General features: G+C 36.6%; 1 protein-coding gene across 28 annotated transcripts in view; it reads left to right on the top strand.

Annotated features, from left to right (window-relative positions):
• The first annotated feature begins 1,900 nt into the window (after positions 1-1,900).
• The window catches only part of SLITRK4 (SLIT and NTRK like family member 4), a 242,444-nt gene continuing 226,403 nt past the window's right edge, over positions 1,901-17,941 (top strand). For 18 of the 28 annotated variants that reach the window (XR_014571878.1, XR_014571879.1, XR_014571880.1 and 15 more), the window contains exons 1-3: positions 3,157-3,190; positions 13,752-13,848; positions 14,175-14,377. The gene's annotated coding sequence lies outside the window, so the exon portion shown is untranslated. The other 10 variants (XM_083797027.1, XM_083797024.1, XM_083797029.1 and 7 more) reach the window with 7 other exon arrangements.

The raw sequence follows: 17,941 nt of genomic DNA on the forward strand, positions 1-17,941 counted from the left end.
ACCTTAAAATGGTGGGAGTAGAAAAAGTATTAGAAAAAATGTTAGAATTTGATAAGAGTTTCATCTTTTCTTTTTTTTGACAAATATTTTATTTTGCAGTCTTAAAAATTAAATTTTAAAACACTGTTTTTAAAACAAGCAAATGAAACAACCTACAACCAAATGAACCTACAACCTACAACCAAGTGAAACAAGCCTTGTTTGATGAACTCTTAATTATAAATGTTTTTGGCATCTTTCCTAGTCAGAACTGCCTGACAAAAATATGGATACAATTGGTTTTCTTTACTTGATATGTTAAAACTTATATTAAAAAAAAAAAAAAACAGATTCCTTAAAAAAATTGTATTATTTTTCTTTCAAAAATATTAAATGCACATATTTATACAAAATATATGTAGCATATAGCAAAGCACAACCATTACCCACTGAGCTCAAATTTAATGAAGAGCATTTAATTAACTATACAACAATCAATCAAATGCCAGTAAATTTTCCAGTAGGAAATTCTCCTCTGTCTGCTTATTATCTCTTAGACTGCTATCTTGTATGTCTGGCATCCGTAAAAGTAAAAATAATAGCTACTTGGCCTCTCCCTCTATTTTCATGCACTAATAAGGCACTGATAAGATTGTCTTGTTTTTACTTACCTTGGTAGTTACATTTTAAACTTCTGCTCTTGTCTTTAACTTTATTTCTAGTCTCTTGCTTCTGTGTAAGAGCACTCATTCCCATGTACAATCTTTTTAGTTTTGTACAGACTAACATTAGTCCAGACCTCTCTGTTGGCTAGTTTATTACTATATTGCTTCATTGACTCCCCTAATGTTTGAAGGAACTCAGGCTCTGCATTTCCTTAATGAATGAAGGCATGGTCTTTATCCCATGGAACATTTATCTGTTGGTTGATACTACAACTGAGTATCAAGGACAGAAAGGCATATGAAACATTTCTTTATTAAGGCATGGGAAGAAATAAACATATATTGAAGATGTTCTTTTATTTTGAACTGGTTTTCATTTCCCTCTTTACACTCCTGTGGAGCTGAAAACAGTTAACCAGAGAAGTAGTGAAGGTTTAAGCTTGATTAGTACTTTTGCTAAGGTGATATATGAAAGAATTAGCTTTATCATGTAGGTCTTAGGAAGGGCAGTGATCTAGGAAGTACAATTAGTTCAAAGTGTAGGTAAAGGCTTTATGATGTAAGATTCAATAATCAGGAAAAAAATGTTAGGCTTTAATCAGAACAAATGTAGTAGGTGCCCCTGTGTATTCACAGTGTCTATTCACTGAGATTAGATAGTAAGTTTAAAGAATGCAGCTTAGAGGATTGTGATTCTGGGGGGAGATGAGGTGGCATGGCTAAGGTATCAGGTAAGAAGTACCGTTATTATACAAGTATTTTTTAGTATTGACTGGAATAGTAAGTAGTGATGTCTATGAAAATTCTTTCCATACAAGTCTTAGTAGTCAGGAATTTCTCTCTGATATTTAAACAGAATTGGCTTTTTCTTATCAGCTTGTTCTTCATTAGCATGTGCAATTTGACCACTAATTAGCATGATCAGCAACTTTATTCCTGACTCAGCTATACATCTGAGACAGAATTTTTGCTAGCAATTCTTTCACCAACTAATCTGAAGTTCTCTAAAGGTTAGCTGATTTCACAGGTGCCAGACGCTTGTGCATGATCATCTCAGCTGCCCTGGAAGCTGTGTGACAGACAGCTTTCAAAGAAGTAAATTCAGAATTAGTTCAGAATTAGTTAGCAGCTGAAGAAAAGGTAAATGAAAATGAAGACACGTGTACTGTGGGGTTGTGGGGTTGTTTTTTGTGAGTTTGTTTGTTTTTCCCAGGTGGAACTTTAAGCTTTTTTCACAAATCAGTTTGTCTGCCTAGAAGCAAGCAACCCTATCATACAGAGGTGTGATGTCAAGCATTAGCCTCATTTTCATTATAGCTGTCTGTGGTAATAACCATTACAATCCAGGCTGTAAAACTTTGTTATGTCTTCTCTTGTCAATGTGCTCATAACTTCCATTTTGAGATGACATTTTCTACACCTGGTCTCTGTCCTTTTCAATTCATAGTTTGAATACAGAGGGCATAATAGTCGCTGATGTGCCTGATATATTTTTTTCCCTTAAAATAAAAAAGCATGCCAGTAACTCAAGCTTAGACATGTTAAACTTTGTATGAAAACTAGTGGACAGGGGTCAAGACTTCGGAGCATGAAGGATATCTGTATTTGGACTGTGACAGCTTGACAGAAATCCATACAGGAGATAAGAAGTTTCCTTTTGCCATCTTTGTGAAACGTTCAGCTAAAATAAAGCCTTACTTGCTTTTCTTTGTCCTCCTTGTCTATAGTGCACTGCAAATGGTGGAGCACTGTTCTCAAGCTCACAGCTTGAGTTTTGGTTTGCTTAATTACAAAATCAATATTAATAGTGTTGCAGTGGGAGAAAACTTAATAGTAGTAATAAATACAGAAGACATAAAAACTTGTAAGGCAAAATGATTTGTTTCTCAATAGTAGAGATGCAAAACTATGGAGACATTTTATGAATACCTTATTCTACTAGAGACATGTAATTTGAACTACTGGATGGATATTGCTTTTCAGATACTTGGCATGAATGTGCAAGCGTAAAAAGGAAAAGCCATTCATTTCTATAAAGTAAAGTTCTTTCTTCCAGTCTGATACAATGGACCAGTTCTTATGAGGAGTTAAAGGCTGTAAGGGTTACCGTGGAAAATTCACCTGGGGAAGGCTACTATATTCCACCCACTTATTGTATACCATTTCATATGTATTGTTATGTTCCTTTGTTAAACAAGACTAGCATAGGATTCAAGAGTTAGCACACCCTAGAAAGAGCATTTCAGCAGACCCCAGGGAAGATATGCCAAATTCCCCCAACCACAAAAGCAAGGCAGATACAGCATAGAAAAGACCTGGGTCTTGTCCTGCTGTAAACCACATCAAGCAAGCTCAAAGCTGATGAATACCAGTGCTCCTGCCCAGCATCCTTGATGATGTTATTTGTTTCATCTGATATCCCTCACTGCCCCTTGGGCCTCATCATGTTCCAGGTTGGCCCAGCTGAAACATATTCCCCAGGTAGTTTTTATCAGTCTCAGAAGTGGCTACAGGGAAGTTTTCCTGAGGCATATTAAGCAGTTGAGGTTAGTACCTAATCTATAAGGTTTATTTCTTTACTGAAGTTGTTCCCTGATGTTATGATAAAAAAGAAAGGGCCTGAGTCTATGTAGTTGTAGTCTGGTGCCTGCTTTCAAATGTTTATTCTTAAAAAACCAAACATACACCTGAACCAAAATGTTATCAGCAGTTTTCTTTTAAAAGAATACTTAATTAGTTGTACCTTCTAGTTTATTGCTGTTCCTGCATATGTGTGATGCAGGACGCTAATTCTGATTGTTCTCTAAGGTAAAATTTCTTTGATTTTACCACTCTATTCTGTATGTGCAAGCTGCCTGAAGGGAATCAACTACTGTTTTTTATTTGTTTGTTTCTTAAAGTATTCTTATTTTTGCTGTTATTAGACCTCAACTACAGTTGGGATTGAGGTTTTTATTAGTGATGTTTTTACATGTTATAAATATCTAAAAGATATTGGAATATCGATTTAAGATGCAACTAAGCATTCAAAAGGAAATAGTGATTAGAGTTTGCTGATACACCTGTGAAGGTGATATACCCACACAAATACTGAGCATTTATGTATAAAACTTTTCTGTTTAACTTTCATTGAGCTGCATATTTAACTTACATACTTTGGAGTTAAATTCATATAGCTTAAGTAAGTTTACAGCTATAATCATGTGAAAGTAGAGAAGGCTTCTATGGTGGAAATTTCATTCTGCTGAATGTAGCTACTGAGATTGTTGAAAAACTTACCTGTTGATGATTTCACAACAAATTCCTATGCCACTCTTGCTTCAATTTCAACTACTTTCTTTACTAATTGAAGGTATAACTGCTTTGAAGATGTAACAGTAGTTATGTCTGAATACCACTTCTAATACATTCTTTGATACACTCTTGCCTCTAAACTCAGTGGTGTTCTATGGGTTTTTGATTATCTGGAGTAATTCAGTAGTAATTTCAGGGAAACATTACAGTAGTGTCGTGTTGTTTTTTTTAAGAGAAATTGTGGTGAACAAATACTTCTTTACTGCTTCAAGGTTTGCTTTCTTTTTTTAAAAGATATTCAAGCCTTGCATGTGTTATAGGCGAGAATTACTTGTGAAAGAGACATCATCCCTATTTTGTAGCTGTAAAATGTTCAATTAGCTTCCTCAAATCTGTAAGTAGATTGGTGGCATGGAGTTATATTTTGTATTCTTGCTGTATTTATTATATGCTATTCCAGGAATTCCTGTAGAACGCTTATTTGGGCTATCTATGCTATTTTGAGCTATCTATATCTAACAATATTTCACTTGTAAGTAAACATAGTAGTCCCAGGAACAAATTAAAATTTACTTTGTGATGGAAGATCATTAAAATATTGAGGGAAAGTAGAGGCTGGGAAGACCACAGATAGTGAAATAATTTAGGCCAAATAACTTCATCAGATTATTTCTGTAAATCAGTGTTTATGTAAGCAGATAGCTGTACAGAGCTTATGTAAATATGGATTGTTCTGGACAGAGTGTCTATTAAACTTATTTGATTTTTGTTCTCTCTGCTTATGATGAAAAATTTCATCTGGTTCAGAAGAATTATTATGGATGAAAGTTTTGCCAGAACCAGTAAACTTCTCCAGTAAGATTTGTTTTCAAGGAAAAAGTGACCCTATTCCCTACCAGAGAGCTAGAGTAAATACAGGCTATAGCTACAGGAATGTTATTTGTCAATGACTGGGTGGTCGTTTCCAGTGCAATAGAGTTATACCTTTTCCCCTGTTCTCTGAAGTAGTGCAAATATACAGTAAGTTTCCAAAAGAAGAGGTAAAAAGGATGGATGAAGAACTGAATGTCTTTGCAACTTTATTTTTTTTCCTATTGGCAAACACCAATTCCAATTCACCTTGTCGGTTCCTTCTGACCTCTTTAAAAATACTTCTTGATAACATTCAAAAAACAGGAAATGCTGCTTAAGTTAATTTTCTGCAAGCTACTTCAACTTGTAGTTCTTGTCTGCTAGTTTTTTTAGTGCTAGTCTGCTAGGGTAATTGGCCTTACAAATAGTTGAACATACTAAACAAAAATTAGGGTTCAATATTGGCTGTATTCCCCTGGATAAGATGATGGCAGCTGAAGTATACTGGCGAAGGATGATTGGAGGGATAAAGTAGCAGTTTTGGGGTCAAATTTGTGTATGGATTTGGAATTATGACCCAGGCTTGATTCAAAATCTGGTTGCTGAACTTCAGCAGGGAGGTGGCTGTAGATGTGCTGGCTGTTATGCTGAAGTTGTGTGAAGGCTAAGACTACACTGTAAATTTGCTTGAATTTTGTTTTGTAACTGTGGACCATCAGGCTTTCCAAACTGTAGTTGTGGTCAAGAAATTCACAGAAGTAACTCTTCACTTCTTCAAGTTACCAAACCTGACTTTGTTGCCCACTCAATTCTGTATCTCATTTGCATTGGATGTAGTAAATTAGCACCCTTTAAAATCCTTAGAGACATGTTGGCTAAAACAGCTTTCTTGCAAAAGATTGCTTTCATAGGATGTGCACCTGCTCATTTATAATGCTGCTGGAAGTGCTATAGAAATCCCTAACAAAAAGTGGCCCTGTTCTCCCCTGAGTTAACACATTTCCTTTCCAGGCTATATCGGACTAGTCTTCCTTCTCTAGCTTGCTGTGAATGAGCTACAAACCAGCTCCTCTTAATCAGACTTCCTAGCCTTTACAAGCGTAGCTGAGGGAAAGAGGAAAGGCAGCTTACCCCACACAGCTGCCAGCTTTATTAAAAGGGAAGTACTCTAACAACACTTTGTTGATGACAGTGCTATGAATCTAAAGTTCCCTTGTGTTTTCCTTTTGCTTTGTATTAGCCAGACAGTCAGGCTCAACACTTCCATAGATGAAGCTATTGCTCCATGCGTGTATATTTCTTAAAATATGCTTTTGCATTGTAATCTTACTTTAAAATGCTGCTGTTTGCAGTTGAATTTATATTCATTTTTTAAACTAAATCAAAAGAATCTGAAAAACTATCTGCTCACCAATGAAACTATTACATCTCTCCTTTGGACTCCATCAACCAGACATGCAAGTAGATAAAGGGAAGCATGATCTATTTTGAGCAGGTTTTGTTTACTGGTATGAGAGAACTGTTAGTATCTCATGAAATCCATTAGGGACATGGGCTTTAGAAATACTTTGTATGTATGGTATTTTAGCAATGTTTCCCCCAAAAAAGTTACAAATGATTTAACAAAAACAAAACACCTGATTTTTCTTTCTGTATTTTAAAAGTGAAAAGATTATAAACTGATATGCGGAAGAAAAATACTTTGTGTATTTCCAAAATGGACTTCTAGGTACACCCCTAACCAAACATCTAATCTCTTAATGCCAGTGTGTTCTGGAAAGAGACATCTCAACTGTTTCCATTCACTGGGTGGCAGTATGGATTCAGAGCCACAGATAATTATGAATGGATAAAAGTTATAGAAGGTATGTTACCAATCTCTGGAGGTAAAATTTCCGAGGAGGTACTAAGTGTTCCCAGCTATTGGTAACCTTCAGCCACACACAGGGTCAGCTTAAGTAGAAAAGCAGTGCTTAAAAGACATTACCTGTTGGAGCCCGTGGGTCTTACCATACAGGAGCAGTGCAAACAAGCGTGCAGCAAGAGCTGTGGAAGTTTTTCTCAGCACACAGTCTATAGTCAAGCTGAGCCTGAATTTAGGATCTTAAAGGTATGCTTGAGCTTCTAATCTGTAAAATATTCTTCATGGTAATCTCTTTTTTTTTTGTCCTGAATGTACCTTCCTCCCAAAATTTACTTAAGTTACCTTTTGCTTTTCAGTAGATCATAGTTTTATCTTATTGGGAGCTTTTTTTATGCTTGGGGAGGGAAGGGGGCAGTAAAAATTAGTCAACTTCTCCCTACCCCCAAGTCCTTGTTCAGATAGTTACAGGTTTTAGGTAACTATCACTCTGTGGCATTGATGTCTTTGGAATATAGAATGCTGTTAGAGTATTAGAAAGATTAGGGAATGCATAGGCATTTGAAGGTTATTGCGTAAACAGGTGTTTGGTGTTACAGGCTTGTTCCAGATTCATGTCCCTACTAAATGCTACCTTGAAAAGGATCAGCAGACTTAAAGAGTATGCACATTGCTGTGTTTATTATTGCTGTCAATATCAGCTTAAATGATTGCTGCTGGAAGCTCGCAAAAAATACTTTCATTACTTATCCTTCCTTATCCTTCATTACTTACTCTTTCGCATTTTTATCTCCCTCCATTCTCCATAAAGTGTAGAAAACAAAACATTGAAATCAGTCTTCTGATAAGTTTCCTACTTATAATTATATATCTTTCAGAATATCTGGACTTTGGAAAATGTTCTATAGGAACGAGCGGGGTGTTTGTTTTTTAGAGTAATTTCCATTTGGGAGAGATGTGAAATTTCTGTTAGCTCTTGCTACATCATTCTGGTAGACTCTGCTTTAAGCAGTTTGGATTTTAACTGTACTGTAAATCTAAGCTGCTGTTGTACTGCCCTATTGTTGGTGGCTGGATAATAGGTATAATGGATTAGTCATTGTGTGTGCACAAAAGAGTGGAAAAGAGATAAGGGAATGGACTAGTTCGCGTGTGACAATCTTTCCCTCTTTTATGCTGATGTGTCAGAATGATGGAGCGCAAGCTGTGCACAGACTAATGTTTCACTAGTTGAGTTGATCTTTATTAGAAATATGTTCTTATACTTCCTAGGTGTTTTATCAGAAAGGATGTGCATTAGAACCAAAAATCAAGAACTGAAACTCAAGGGAGCTGATCTTCACTTGTTGTAGTGCCTAATGAAAGTCTCAAGTGCTGCAGTGTAACAGATACGGCTGAGCCACAGATGTAATACAGTAGTGGAAAACTTGGCATGAGCTTGCGATATGTCAAGTGAGAAATTTCAAAGGAAACAGGAGTACTGACAACCACCCATGAATGCCTGAGAGGGAGAACAGGGCATACACCTTACTGACAAAACCTGCTCTTTAAAAGCCTGCTCTTTAACTTGAAGGATGACTTGAGAGCAAGTTCAAATGGATGTTCAAAACCAACTTTCAAAGGAAGACTAGGAATTAGGCTTTTCAACATTGCTACAAATAATGTTATTTGAAGTGAGCAATCACAATTGAAGTATGAAGGTTGATAAAGTATATGGAGACGACTAACTGCCAGAACAGATAATTACTGAAGAAAGGAAGTTAAGTTTTGTCATATGAACCCTTGGGTGTTGGATATACTGTGTGGGTCCAACTTCACAAGTGTGAAGAGTAATTAAGTTATTTATACTGTATCTGTGTAACTTACACTCAAGGGTTTCCATTGGTAACTGGGGAAAAAAATTCTCTTTCTTCTTCCAACATGTGGCTTGGCCTCTAGGCTTTATATTTGAGTTACTGTTTGTTTGCTTGTTTCTTCCTGTGCTCTCCTTCCCCCACGTTCTTGTGTTTGGGTGCTTAACCATAATTAGAGAATGGAAGTGGGATGAACCCTCGCTTTTTAGCTCAGAGATCTTATCATAGTACCCTTCCAAGCCAGGCATCCTTATTTTCATTCCAGGGAGTTGAAGAAAAAGATCTTGTCATTGTGTTATTACCATGGTGGAGGTGCAAACAGCTGCCCACCCTTCCCCCCCCCCAAAAAGAAGAGGCAGAGAAGTAACAGCATCTAGACATTGCTGAAAGGTATTGTCTGAATTAGACCAGGAAAAATTTTATGGGCTTTGCAAAAAAAAATTCTTCATTCATGTGAATGACTTCTGTAGCTGCCAGCAGGATAACTCCCTGTTTAGAGAGAAGGCTGGCGTTTTGTACTAATTATATCAAGGTATAAGATGTATTTTTAGTTGCAAGTTCTTTCCTTGTTCTACAATGTATGCTATGGTCCCTTTTTTAATATAAGTATGGTATAGATTGCAAATGACTGTGATAATTGGACAGGAAGGATATTTCTTAGGGGATTTTTGAACTATTACATGGTCAACAGTGGCTTTTCTTGTATTGTTGGAGTTCTTGAGGAGGTAAAAATGGTTCATCAACTTCATTGTGAATAAATGTTGACTTCAGTCCTTCAGTTCAGTCTTATACTGTCTTAATCCCCATATATCTTTTTTGTGTTTGTTGAGAGTGTGAGGTCCTTAATTCAGTATGACCTGGTGGGCGTTATTCAGGTGTCCGTAGTAGCCCAGGATATCTAAATCTAAAAATCGCCTCAGTCACAGAATTTTTCTTGCTAATGGTGAAGCTGTATACATTGCAAATACAATTATAAAGCTGCTGATCCTGGAGGTTCATTAGCTGAAAATGCTAGAGAAAGAGAAAAGCTTGAGAATGTATCTCAGTCACTCTGATCTTTGCCATGCTGCAGCCTAGAGCAGCAAATGTGCTCCTAGCAGATTTTTATCTACCTATGTATGTAAATGTGTGTATGTGAGTAATGATGAATTTTATGTTTAACACTGCAGTACATAGAAAATGTCTATGTACATCAGTGAAGCTTGTCTAATAATGTTTTGCTTAGTATATAAGGGAAGGAGAGATTTGAGAGATTTGTCTAGTCTTGTGGGCTGATGTTAAGTCTCACTCACTTGAACCCTGTCTTTCACGTTCAATAGATGCTGTAACTGCACTCTACTTTAGGCACATTTAATGCAGTGGTTTCTCCTGTTTCATGACTACCAGGCTTAAATGTGCCAGGATTATTTGACTGAATCAATGGTTACTTACATCTAGGAAGTAAAACTGGCAAAGGTTATAGTGGCTTTCTTACTGAAGACACTCCATGTTTGTTCTGCTTTTATTTTTATATATATATATATATATATATATAAATAAATCTCCAAAAGCAGTGGTCTAGCTCCATAAATCCCCCACCCCTCTTAAAACAATTCACTTAAGTGCATGTTATTAAATGTCTCTATCACCTGAAAGATTAACTCAATATTTATCCCATCGTATTATGAAGTTTCAGCAGAGCTGAGCAATTCACCAATAACAACTATGAGGTGGTATTCATTTTGTTCAGAAAAGGTTGGCAATAGAAAAAAATATCATCATTCAAAATCCCTTATTAAAGTATGCCAGCTATAATGACATGTCTGTGAGGTTACCTCTCATCAACCAGGTAGAAAAAGGACAAAAATTAGAGACCCTATGATGCGCATCCAAGGATAATTCATGGCCCATCAACAATCCCATTGAAGTTGATGAAAATTTGCTGTTGACTTCAGTGGAAGTAAGATAAGGGAACCTGTGTAAATTATAGTGTGATTCTTAATGCAAGTGGTTTCCTTTCATCTCTCTCAGTGCAATTACATTGATCCAGACATTTGATTGTGTCGTGCTCTACTTTACTAACAAATAGCTGACCTCAGCAAAGGTTTTTAGCCCATTTTTACTTCAAAAATGCAGTTTTATATGGCCTTATAATATGCCTGCAATATGTTGTTCTTGTACAAATGGTCTGGAGTGTTAGATCAGTAATAGCAACCTTTTTGCCCTGTAGTTCTCATCTGCTTACTACTGAATTTGGAAAGAAAAAAAGACTCTTATAAACTTAGAACTTGAAGTAGCACCATGTGTCTATTTTTTCAATAAGGTGCAATTTCATTTGCTATTACTCAGTCTGATATAATTATTAGTTATGATAGTCTCTATTTTTAGATATATGTAAAGATCCATAATAATGTCCCAAACACCCTTCTGTTTTGACTTGCTAATTGTTAGTGTTGTGCTATTACTTTTACTGGGTTTACAAACTGACCCCATTATAATACAGGGAAATTACAGAGTGGCTAGCAAATATATGGGTGTTTGCAGAAAATCATATATTTTAAAGCAGATCATGTTTAAGACAGTAACTTCAGTCTGTTCGGATTTAAGTGCTGTGTGAAAAGATTTGTTTTTGGTTATTTTTCTGTTTGTCAGGATATTGATTTAAAGCTTTTATCATGCTTCATTAAGTTGACTAATACTATCACCATTATTTGCATGAGACTTGAGTGCTGGTCTTGGTAACAGAATTTCATTTCTGAAGCCTTAAATCAAAGCATTAAATAATATACTACTGGCATGAAATTTCAGCAGACCAGTGCAAATGCTCCTTAAATGCAAGTGTTAATTTATAATCTTAAAGCATAAGATTATAACATTAAAATGACCTATTGACATTAGAAAGCTTTAAGTGAAGATGATGTACTTACTGTTCATATGACTGACCCTTTCTTAGTCAATTAGGTAATTCATAGTAGATAATATTTGTCACATAATTTGGGAATCAGATTCTCCAATGCTCTCTATGTTGAAGTATCACAGATGCATGTAAGGAAAACTGAACAGCACTACTTGTGGTTACAGTTAACTTAGTGGCTATAAGCAATATGATTATAATATTTTATGTTCTTGCCCATCACCATAATATCTGAATAGTCTCTCTATAAAATTGGTTGCAAGGGTATTAGTTTTTAAACATGCTGGCATTATGTTGGTGGGTTGTATTATCAAGCCTATAGCACTCATTTTTGGCTTTGGTGTCAGAATATTTATTGAACATGTATATTTACAGTAGCAGTAATACCATTTTTGTAGACCAGCCAAAGTGCTTGACAGAAAACAGTTGAGTTTCTTGGTTCTTCAAGCTCTCTTCAGGTTTGAAATAAAAGCTGCAAACTTGAAAGCTAAATGAAAAGGAGAGCACTGTTCTGGGTCTGACTGGTTAATATATCTAGCTGAACTATCTGAAAGCAGGAGCTGTTGCTATCAAGGGAGTTGGAGGACCACCTTGATGCTGAAAGATATTTCAAGGTAGCTGCCTTCTCTAATGGGAAAATGGTAATCTATTGCTTGTGGAACAAGGAAAAGTTGCTGTGAAAAAGAAATGGTCTAAGTGATTAAAATGTGATTAATTTCAGCCCACTTAGTCTGAGCTTTCATTTAACTTTCAAATTTTTGTTTTATATTGTCTGAAGGAGGAGTAAGGCAAAATTTGATTATACTTTTCCAAATAAACTAGTTAATCTAATATAATCTTTCTAGAATTGAAATGTCCTTAAGATTTTTTTTTGACTCAGGAAAATACTTCAATCTTTGTATCTTTGTAAGCAGACTGTATACAAGATTTTATATGTGAATAAGTATGTTAAAAAAAAAATCCTATCTATGCTTAATTACTTACACTAAGGTTAGAAAGCCAGCTTGTCTTGTACTAGTTGATGTTCATTGGTAAGGACATTTCACTGAATGTCATGCTCTAAACCAGTTTATACTTCAAAAAAAAAAAACCCTATGTGGACAACTTGACTCATGTTGCTTAGCTTTGGCTCTTGTTTGTGACCAGAAACTATGGAAATACAACATTAGGATCAACGGCCAGCTGTTTTATCTTAGGTGGAAAAAAAAAAATGACTTTCCTGAATAAGTTGTCACTGAAAATGGAAATATTACTGCTTTGAATATTGCTTCAAATGTTATTGATACCTCAGCAACAAAGGCCCATCCCAAGGAACTTAGCAAATGTAGCTTTATCACTTGCTTTGAAGGACTGCTGATTTTCTTTCTTCTTTCTTCAACCTCTTTTTGAATCATACCCATCCACTTGTTAAAAATGCTTTCCATTTCTCTTAGCAGAGGAACACTTCCTCAGCTGAAGTATCAGTCTGTTGTTTCCCTCACAGCAATCAGATCACTTGATTCTGTTCTATTCTTCTTCCCTGAATTGCTGTCTATAGACTTTATTTAATGTACCTGCCAAAGACACCTTTCTCCTTTTATTGATATGGATGCACCAGGTCAATTTTCAAGAAGAAAGGGGGGGGGAGGGGGAGGGAGAGGGAAGCTACTGTTGTAAACAGAGGGAAGAAATAACATAACAAAATTATCTTGCTTAACACAAGAATGAGATTTGCTTGTGGTGTATATATCAAGTATCTAAACATGATGGCTCCCTATGTCCAATTATACTGTTATTTTCTCCTCTGCACTATTTTAGGATTGTGTAGACTAGCCTAGCAAAACACTTCAGGATCCTGTTTGTGTTTTAAGCCCAGTGATCTTTACACAATTAAATGGGAAAGAATTTTGTCTATTTTTAAAGTAATGTTGCTTTTTTAGGCTGATATAGTTATTCACAGTGCATATTAGTGGGCAAAGTGGAGGCTTACAGCTAGAATGAATGGCAGAGGAGAGGCAGAGTCAGATTTAGTGTGAAACTCCTGGGATGTTGCCTTTCAGCAAATGCATGTGCTTCTGGGAAAAGACAAATGGGTGCAGTATTTCTCTTCAGTCTAAACACTTGTAGATCCAAGGAGTTATAGCAGAGATCGTAAACAGACCTGAACTGTGTCTGAGTTCTCTACTGAATAGCAATGCTTCTGGTTTTTTAAGGTGGAAAAACATTATCTGGTGAGAGCTCAGAGTTGAGGGGTGGGGAAATTAAGTGTAGTTATTTGGGGATGCCTAGCATTGTATGTGCTCTGGAAATATGGTAAGATTTGGCAGAAGTTAAAACAAAGAAACAGTGATGTTGAAGTATACCTGTGTTTACAGATTACAGTGATACTGTTGGCCTCGTTATCAGCTGTATTGATTTTGGAAAGATTCAAAGCTAAAATTGGTTGAAAGCATCCTTGTATGGGACTAAAAGGTAAGAGATCCTGAGATTATCCTAAGTTATCTGCATTACCCTTGTGGCAACTTCAAACTTATTTTAACTTTGGGATGCTGCAAATCCCATCTGTGGCTGGAACCCCTTGTAGAAAAGATCTCAGGATGAGATCTCATCTACAAGCTAATGATTTCTATCATTAGTTGTGTGGCAGTGCTGCGAGGATGCATATATGGGAGGTGAGTACTTGTGAGGAAAGAGGTTCTCTGTTCCCACAAGGTTGGCCTCAAAGTTATTCTTTAGGAAAGTAAAATGCAAAATTGATAAACTTATTCTTAAACACAGACTTGAACTTATTTCTACAGGGGAATCCAGCTATTCTGCTCCATCCTGGTCCTGGCTGTTGAACCCTTAGGGCAGCTCAGTCATAAGTTGTTTCCCAAACTGAACTGTGAACCGGGACTGTGGATGTGACTGGCTTTTGGATGGGGAGAAGCTACGTTTATATGTACCAAGACCTGATCTGAAAAGACTATATAGAAGAATGGGCTGCAACGTTGCAGCTGAGGTATAGTAATGAAGTAAATAGCCTAGAACCTGTAATGAACTAAATGAACTAATTTAACTTCAGTGAAGAGATTACAGCAGTCTTCTTTCGTGAAACTTAAGCTATGAAGTAAGGCACTGTGTAATGCAAAACAATGGTCACAGTTCTTCAAGGAAGTGCAGTGTTAATTTTTTCTTTAAATCTCTCTGAAGTTAAATTGTTATCTAATATTTTAGGTGATGTACTTCAGATTTTACTAACAAAAACATGTACACACAGAAACATACTTTATCATGTGTAAAACTGCTTTTTACTTTTATACTATGGTATAGTATAGGGATGCTTCCAGTTTAGCAAGCTGGAGTCCCACTTCTAGCACTTGAGATTAAAGCACTTGTATCAGTGCTCAATTATTTCAAGACTGAACTTAAAGTAGCTTTCTGCTTAAGGACTGAGCAGAGGTCCTACTCTGGTTTTGAAGGCAGTACTTACAGATTACTTTAAGTGTGATGTATTAAGTATAAGAGTATATTTCTGAAGACTTGCAATTTAACAGCAGAGAAATTTTCCTATGGCTTGCATCAGTGAATAGTCTCTGGAGTACATAATGTATCTGCTTTTCTTTGTGCATGACACACATTTCAATATCTTGTATTTTTTATATTTTTGATGCATGTTCATGGCTACATTTGCATATACTCCATTATGTGATGTATTAATATCTGAACAGCAGTATTTAAAGTGTGTTCCCAGCAGACCCTGCATAAACGGTGAGCTGGAATTTGGCCCTGGGCAAAGAGCTGATATACAATATCAATGTGCTTGTATTCAGACATTCCCTCAAAGAGCGATGAGGGACTAAAAGGCTAAAAGACGGGGGGGGGGGGCGGAATACAGACACATATGTATTGAGGGGTTAAAAAGTACTGGTAACCTAAGTGTGTGCTGTCCTCATCTTTGGAGAGCAGGGGAACCTACTAGTAGTGAAGCCCAACTAGGAAGGCTCCAGGTGTGTTTGCCAGACTGGCTGTTTTCCAGACGTGTTCATACACACAGCACTGCCACTCAGTGCTCATATCCATCCCTGAAAAGCAAGGAAGCAAGGATGCTTCTAAACCTGAGCCTTTGAAGACTGCTGAATGAACAGGCAACACAATGATCTGTAAATCAGAGAGAACAGATCTGGCTGCACAGTTAGTTCAGTGTTGCAAAGGCATTATTAACAAAGATCCCCTCCCCATGAGAGTTCTTTGTTTATGCGTAGTGATACTGAACTGCCTTTTTTGCAACCTGTTAAATATTAACTTACTTGTCCTAGGCTGACTCACCTCTGTTTATGCAGGCACATAGGTAATGTCACTTTGGAATAGAAAGCTATGTACTCCCTTGTCAGCCTTTTGCTAAAAGTGCTGCAGTAACATGAATTATTTCAGCTCCTTGTTCCAGAAAGGTCACACAAACTAATAGTTTTTCTTTACTGAGTTTATTTGATCTGCACTGTACTTGCTTTCTTGAGGAAGCTTGGTCAGGCTGAACAGTATGACAGGATGGCAAGTGCTTTTACATGTAAATCTCCATCTCTTTCTTGTAATAAACCCACAACATTTTGTCATGATGACGACCAGCAGACCTGCTGGCTTTCACTGTTGCTTCCAGCCTTCATTCTCTTCTTGCTTCTTAACTATAAATCATCTTTGGTGTGCGCTATGCACAGCACGCATCAGGATGTATAAACTGCTTATTAAACTGTTTCCCCCAGACCTGTTCTGCTTGAAAGGACACTGTCTGCTGCTTCCAGTTTAGTGCAATGTTTTCCTGTCAACAGAAAATTTTCTTCTTTTCTATAGAGATGATGAGATTACTTTGTCATATTAATATAATATGCTATAGCTATCTATAGCTCATTGAACTTTGTGTAGCATGATAATATGATGCAAAGAAAATAAATCAGCGTCAAGCTGTTACTAGAAGATAATGATATGAATGGAGAGGGGAATTTGCTGTATCTCATAAGGTATTGCTGTCTGAATCTTGAGTTCAGTACAATTTCTGGAGCAGCTTTCTCCTATTCCATATCCTTCAAATAACAGGTTTTCATCTCTGGCTGGAAGAAGCTCTGGGCAGGAATTGCATTGTAAACTGTATAAACTGTTCTGGTTTTCCACACAGTTATTTGTATTCTTATAGTTATCCTTCCCTCTTTTTGTCTGCCCTACCCCAATCCTCCTTACAACCTTTTCTTCATTTGCTCCATCAGGAGTCTTCAGCTGCAAAAAGTCACTATCTCATCCATACTCTCCACAGAAATCTCACTTGTATTTTAGCAGACAAGTGACTTCTACGATTTCTTCCATTTTATTTTCCCTTTTATTCTCTGATCTCTTCCTATACCACGCCCCCAACTTACTTTTTCTTGTCTTCATTCATGACTGCGCATCTGCTTTACTTCCTATTTACTTTTGAAATAAAATCAAAACAAACGCCTTTGTACTTACATATTTTAAGTTCTGTCTTAGATGGCCCTAAGTGTTGCTTTTACACCACTTTCAGTTGCCTTATTCTAGCTGAAGCTGCAAAACATCCTGTTTTCACCGATGTAGACCTGCACCAACCTTGCAGGAACCTGCAATAAATATACTACACAATCTTTTCTGGCACTTAACACTTTTGAAGATGGAGCTAAAACACTTCCTTTTGGGAATTTGGCCATGAGCTCTGTCTTTAGTCCTTTGCTTATTCTATAGCTACTCTCATTGTGGTCTCTTCTGCTAACCTTAATTAAACTGTAGACTTCTAAGCTGTTTACAAATCATAGCTCAGTCCAGCTAAAGTTCTTAACAGGTTCTTGCTCTTTCATTTCACGAAGCATTCTTTTCTCTAGGTTTGACAAACTTGCTCTTGTATCCGCTCACATGGTAGATCCAAAAAATGTATTATTCGGGTTTCAGTGCTGCTTTCTCTGCTGTTCCACAAGCTCTCCTTTGTTGTTGCGCTCAGTATGTGGGACTTGCCTCTAATTCTTAAGCCTCAGGAATTAGATCACTACCTACCTGTATCATTTCTGAGGTGTCAGCTTCTACCTTCAGGCTATTGTTGATTATTCTTATAGTCTGCTAGATAAGCTATCTTTCACTTGTGTTGCATTTGCTTGTTATTTAAAGCTTACTTACACATGTTGAAAGAGTTTGACTTTATCTTCAGAGGCATGGGGTGTATAAAAAGAAGACTAAATATTCTACCTGGGTGATAGTAGGTATCTGGTCTCCAAATCTGGATGATTTAGATGCCATGCTGTCCTTATTCTTGCACAATCACTTATCGAAGGCATCAGTATACTAAGAATACACATTAATTAGACACCTTATTGCTTTCTCTACCCCATTAATAGACGGGTTAACTAAGAAGCTAAAATTAAAGTCTATTTCCAAGCTGATGGGAGAAAACAAATTTTTATCCATTGGTTAAATACCTTTACTGAAATTATGAAGTTTGTGATACCCATGGGGATGGAACTCAAGTTCTGATCCAGTTATTCAAGTGGGGTTTTATTATATTTCTATAAAATTTATATTTAAAAAAGTCTTC

This window comes from Anser anser, assembly GCF_964211835.1.
Source record: "Anser anser genome assembly, chromosome: 13".
NCBI classification, from domain to species: Eukaryota; Metazoa; Chordata; class Aves; order Anseriformes; family Anatidae; genus Anser; species Anser anser.